Below are 6642 nucleotides of genomic sequence, written 5' to 3'. Positions count from 1 at the left end.
AGATCAAAGCCCATTCATCAGAAGTTCCTCAACCCACCAGACCTGTTGGGTGTTTCCAGCATTCTGTTTTTTTTAATTTCAGCATGGTCATTACTTTTTTTTATCTGGAATTGAACAAAATTGGTGAGTGGAGCCCTCATTTAATTCTTTGGAAATTCAGGAGCTCCAAAATATATTCTTGTGTAAATAAGTGCACATTTACTTAACTACGTCAGTTAATTTAGATAACATTTTCTGCTACATACTATTTAAACAATAAGTTTTATTTTATGTAGCTCCTGAAATGAACATAAATATACTATTTTAATAAAGTTTTACTTAGATGAACATCTTTTGTTTAGATCTGTTTTGTACAGGCATATCCTGTCTGATACTGGGAAATGTATATAAAAATAAGTAACCAACTTTTTAGGATTAACTTAACCATTAACTTTTTCTTTTTCATTACTGAACATTTTTAAATGTTTTTGAAGTCCTGCAGTATTCTGTTTTTATCCTATGATAGACGGTATATTGTGTTCACTGACAATGATAATGTACTTGCGTGTTTTATTTTGGTTGTTCAAATGAACTAGGTGATTTAGCCATGGCTAGGATCTTCACTTAACCCTTTATAAAAATTACTGAATATTACAAATATTATGCATTTTTGAACTGGAGGGTTGTTGGTGTAGGAAACAGTTCTTTAAGTAATCCCATATCACTTTCAAACAATGTTAGATTATAATTAATACTAAATTCATGACACTACCCTGGTGATGTGACCCAGACCAAATCTTAGAGTCATAGAGTAATACAGCATGGAAACAGGCCCTTTTGGCTCAACTTGTTCATGCTGACCAAGATGCCCATCTAAGCTAATCCCATTTGCCAGTGTTTGACCCATATCCCTCTAAACATTTCCTTTCCATGTCTCTGTCCAAATGTCTTTTACAATGTTGTTATTGTACCCGCCTCAACCACTTTCTCTGGCAGCTTGTTCCATATATGCACCACCCTCTGCATGAAGAAGCTGCTCCTCAGGTCCCTTGTAAATGTTTCCCCTCTCACTTAAACCTATGCCCTCCAGTTTTTGATTCCCTTTCCCTGGGAGAAAGACTGTGTGCATTTACCCTATCTATGCCCCTCATGATTTTATTCACCTCTATAAGGTCACCCCTCAGCCACCTCTACTTCCAGGAGAAAAGTCTTAGCCTGCCCAACCTTTCCCTATAAGTCAGGCCCTCGAGTCCTGGAAAGATTCTTGTAAATCTTCTTTGGTCTCTATCCAGCTTAATGACATCTTTCCCATAATAGGGTAACCAAAACTCTACACAAATCTTATGACAATTCCGAGTGCAACTATTGTAGTAGTACTCCATTCACAAATTTATGTATGCTATTAGCAATTTTTAGGAACTGGATAAGAATTGTAGAATCTCACAGCTTGGAGAAGTTCAATCCTTGTGCCGAAAAGCCATCGAATTTAGTCCTATTGCCCACTCTTCAAATTAGCTTTCCAAGTACATCCTGTTTTGAAAGTTCCAATGGCAAATGATTTCATCATCCTTTTAGCTATTGCTTTATATCTCAAGAAACCCCTTGTTTGTTAAGTATTTCCATCTCTTCCTTAGAAATATGCAAAATAAGTTTTTCACCGTACCTTGGTACAAGTGACAATAATAAACCAATACAATATTCTGTCTACTTCCGCCACCCTTTGAGGAAGAAAGTTCTAAATACTCATGCTCCTCTGAAAAAAGAGATTTTGCCTAATCATAGTCTTAAGTGGGTGACCACTTATTTTTCAACAGTGACCCCTCCCCCCAACCCCCTTGTTATAGGTTCTTCTTCCAGAGGAAACATCCTCACCATATCCAATTGTTTTCACAATTTCTTCCATATTGCTACAAGTATTCTGATGAAAGTAGTATGGCGTAAGGAGGGTGGGTTGGATTCCTACCAATGCAAACACAGGATACCAAAGTCAACTCAATGAGAACAACAGGAGTGATAACCAGTGCAGCTATCACTAGCCAGGTTCATTTGGAACGGGTAATATCTGAATACAAGTATTGAGTCTTGGAAGATGTGTACTTTTTCAGATAGTGAGGGCCGTGACTTGGAGCGAGAAGCGGGACTCTCGGTGTGAGAAGCGGGACTCTCGGTGTGAGAAGCGGGACTCTCGGTGTGAGAAGCGGGACTCTCGGTGCGAGAAGCGGGACTCTCGGTGCGAGAAGCGGGACTCTCGGTGCGAGAAGTGGGACCCATATGAAGAGGTGAGTGGTGGGACCCAGTTCTTTTCTAGGTGCTTCCAGAAGACAATATAAGAGACACAGCTGCGAGTTGTTAGGTGATAATTGAATGGGAAATTAGCCAATTGGCAACAACCAATAAAAAGGGGGTAGGGTCAAGTAGAGCGGCCATTGTTGGAGTGGACCAGTGTTAGATTGGGGGAGCTGAGATTAAGGTAAGTTTCTTTCTTTTCGTGCCTAGCTAAAGTAGTGACAGTGGATCCAGGGTCAGTGGTGTGCTCTTCCCACCAGACATGGGAGATCTCAAGTCTCCCTGATAGCTACATCTGTGGGAGCTGCATCCAGCTGCAGCTCCTTACGGAGTGTGTTAGGAAACTGGCGCTGCAGCTGGATGACCTTCGGCTTATATGGAAGAATAAGGTGATAGATAAAAGCTACAGGGAGGTAGCCACACCTAAGTTGCAGGAGGCAGGTAGCTGGGTGACTGTCAGGAGAGGGGAAGGGAATAGGCAGATAATGTAGAGTACACCTGTGGCAGTTCCCCATAATAACAGTATACCAGTTTGGATACTGTTGGGGGGGGGGGGAGGGGGGAACGACCTACCGAGGGAAACTTGAAGCGGTCAGGTCGCTGGCACTGAGTTTGGCTCTGTGAATCGGAAGGGAAGTGGGGAGAAGAGGAGAGCAATAGTGATAGGGGACTCTATAGTTAGGGAAGCAGACAGGAGATTCTGTGGATGTGAAAGAGACTCCTGGATGGTATGTTGCCTCCCAGGTGCCAGGGTCAGGGACATCTCAGATTGGGTCCACAGCATTCTAAAGGGGGAGGGTGAGCAGCCAGAAGTCGTGATACACATTGGTACCAATGAAGTAGGTAGGAAAAAGGATGAGGTCCTGAAAAGTGAATATGGGGAACTAGGTAGGAAGCTGAAAAGCAGGACATCAAGGGTAGTAATCTTTGGATTGCTGCCTGTGCCACGTGCCAGTGAGGGTAAGAGTAGGTTGATTTGGCAGATGAATGTGTGGCTGAGAAATTGGTGCAGGAGGCAGGGTTTCAGATTTGTGGATCATTGGGATCTCTACTGGGGAAGGTATGACCTGTACAAAAGGGACGGGTTACACCTGAACTGGAGGGGGACCAATATCCTTGTGGGCAGGTTCGCTAGAGCTATTGCAAAGGGTTTAAACTAGTTTGGTAGGGGGATTGGAACCCAAGTGATAGGTCAGAGGATGGGGCAGGTGGTGTACAGGTTGATGCAGTGTGTAGAGAGACTGAGAGGAAGGATAGGCAGTTGATAGGGGAAAATTGCAGTCAGTTGGATGGGTTGAAGTGTGTCTGTTTTAATGCAAGAAATATCAGGAATAAGGATGATGAACTTGTAGTCAGTACATGGAACTACGACATTGTGGCCATTACAGAGACTTGGCTGTCACGAGGGCAGGAATGGCTGCTGGATGTTCCAGGGTTTAGATGTTTAAAAAGTGATGGAGGGGGAGGTAAAGAGATGAGGGAGTGGCATTGCTAATCAGGGATAGTATCACAGCTGCAGAAAGGGAAGATGTCCTGGAGGGATTGTCTACTGAGTCAGTGTGGGAGGAGGTCAGAAACAGGAAGGGAGCCATCACTCGACAGGGAGTATTCTATAGACACCCCCCCCCCCCCCCCCAACAATAGCAACAGAGACACTGAGGAACATATCGGGAGGCAGATTTTGGAAGGGTGCAAAAATAACAGGGGTTGTCATCATGGGTGATTTCAACTTCCCTAATATTGATGGCACCTCTTCAGTGCAAAAGGTTTGGAGTGGGTGGAGTTTGTTAGGTGTGTCCAGGAAGGATTCCTGACATAATATGTAGACTGGTTGACTGGAGAGGCCATTCTGGATCTGGTACTGGGCAATGAACCTGGTTGGGTGTCAGATCTCTTGGTGGGTGAGCATTTCAGTGACAGTGACTGCAACTCCCTGACCTTTACCCTTACCTTGGTGAGGGGTAGGAGCAGATTGTATGGGGAAGTATTTAATTGGAGGGGAAATTATGATGCTATTAGCAGGAACTTGGGAGCAGATGTACTCAAGGAAATGTACAGTGGAAATGTGAAGGTTGTTTAGAGATCACGTGCATGGGGTTCTGGACAGGTTTGTCCTATCGAGGCAGGAAGAGGATGGTTGATGAGATGTGGAATATCTAGTGAAGAGGATAAGGTTTAGGAAGCAAGAATCAGACAGGGCTCCGAAGAGTTACAAGGTAGCCAGGAAGGAGTTTAAGAATGGATTTAGGAGAGCTAGAAGGGGGCATGGGAAAGCCTTGGCGAGTAGAATCAAAGAAAACCCCAAGGAGTTCTACTCGTATGTGAAGAACAGGAGGATGACTAGAGAGGAGGTAGGACCGATTAGGGATAGAGGAGGAAATGTGCCTGGAAACATGTGCCTAGAGTTGGAGATGGTAGGGGAGGTCCTTAATGAATACTTTGCTTCATTATTCACCTGTGAGAGAGACCTTGACATTTGTGAGGACAGTGTAAAACAGGCTGATAAGCTAGAACATGTCGATGTTAAGGAGGATGTGCTGGAACTTTTGATAAACATTAGGATAGTTAAGTCCCTGGGGCTGGTTGGGATATATCCCAAACTACTATGGGAAGCAAGGGAAGAGATTTATGAGCCCTTAGCGATGATCATTGAATCCTCACTGGCCACAGGATTAGTACCAGATGATTGAAGGGTGTCAAACGTTATTCCTTTGTTCAAGAAAGGGAGAAGGGATAACCCTGGGAATTATAGACCAGTGAGTCTTACTTCAGTGGTGGGCAAATTATTGGAAAAAATTCTTTAGGACAGGATTTATGAGCATTTGGAGAAGCATAGTCTGATTAGGGACAGTCAGCATGGCTTTGTAAGGGGCAGGTCATGCCTCATGAGCCTGATTGAATTCTTTGAGGATGTGACAAAACACATTTGAGGGTAGAGCAGTGGATGTGGTGTTTATGGAGTTTAGTAAGATGTTTGATAAGGTTCCCCATGATAGGCTCATTCAGAAGGTCGGGACGCATGGGATCCAGGGAAATTTGGCTGTGTGGATTCGTAATTGGCTTGCCCATAGATGGCAGAGGGTGGTTGTAGATGGAGCTTTCTCTGCTTGGAGATCGGTGACCAGTGGTGTTCTGCAGGGATCTGTTCTGGGACTCCTGCTCTTTGTGATTTATATAAATGACTTGGATGAGGATGTGGAAGGGTGGGTTAGTAAGTTTGCAGATGACACGGAGGTTGGTGATGTTGTGGGTAGTGTAGAAGGTTGCCGTCGGTTACAACAGGACATTTATAGGATGCAAAGCTGGGCTGAGAAGTGACAGATGGCGTTCAACCCAGTTGAAGGTTGAATTTGAAGGCAGAATAGAAAGTTAATGACAGGACTCTTAGCAGTGTGGAGGAACAGGGGGATCTCAGGTCCAAGTCCACAGATCCCTCAAAGTTGCTGCACAAGTTGATAGGGTTGTTAAGAAGGCGTATGGCCTTCATTAGTCAGGGAAGCCTTCATCAGTAACTCTTGACTAATGGCCTTCATTAGTCAAGAGCGGTAAGGTAATGTTGCAGCTCTATCGAACTCTGGTTAGACCACGCTTAGAATATTCTGTTCAGTTCTGGTTGCCTCACTATAGCAAGGATGTGGAAGCTTTAGAAAGTCTACAGAGGAGATTTACAAGGATGCTACCTGGATTGGCAAGCATGTCTTATGAGGATAGGTTGAGCGAGCTCGAGCTTTTCTCTTTGAAGCGAAGGAGGATGAGAGGTGACCTGATAGAGGTGTACAAGATGGTAAGAGGCAATAGATTGAGTGGACAGCCAGAGACTTTTTCCCAGGGTGGAAATGGCTCACATGAGGGGGCATTATTTTAAGGTGATTGGTGGAAAGTACGGGGGAGGGGGAGGATATCAGAGGCAAGTTTTTTTTTACACAGAGTGGCGGGTGCGTGTAGTGTGCTGCCAGGGTGCTGGTAGAGGCAGGTACATTAAGGGCATTTAAGAGACTCTTAGGCACATGGATGATAGAAAAAATGGAGGAGTATGTGGGAGGGAATGGTTAGACTGATCTTAGAGTAGGTTAAAAGGTCGGCACAACATCATGGGCTGAAGGGCCTGTACTGTGCTATAATGTTCTATGTTCTAAAGAGTTATGAAATAAAGGATAACATAATTAAAGAATAGTTGCAATTAACAATTGTGATTAATAAAGAAATATAGTTACTGAGCAAAGTCATTGTATGGTATATTTTATCTAGTTGGCAACATTACTGCATGTTGTTTCTGCATATTATTGAAGTTACACGATTTATTACTGTCAAATATATCACTTTAATTACAACCCCTCGCTTGTATACATTTGCAGGAAAGAACAGCAAGTGCAGAAA

Source organism: Pristis pectinata, chromosome 2 (assembly GCF_009764475.1).
Source record: "Pristis pectinata isolate sPriPec2 chromosome 2, sPriPec2.1.pri, whole genome shotgun sequence".
Lineage (NCBI taxonomy): Eukaryota > Metazoa > Chordata > Chondrichthyes > Rhinopristiformes > Pristidae > Pristis > Pristis pectinata.
The sequence above is the reverse complement of the archived record's forward strand: the minus strand, read 5'-3'. Positions refer to the sequence as shown.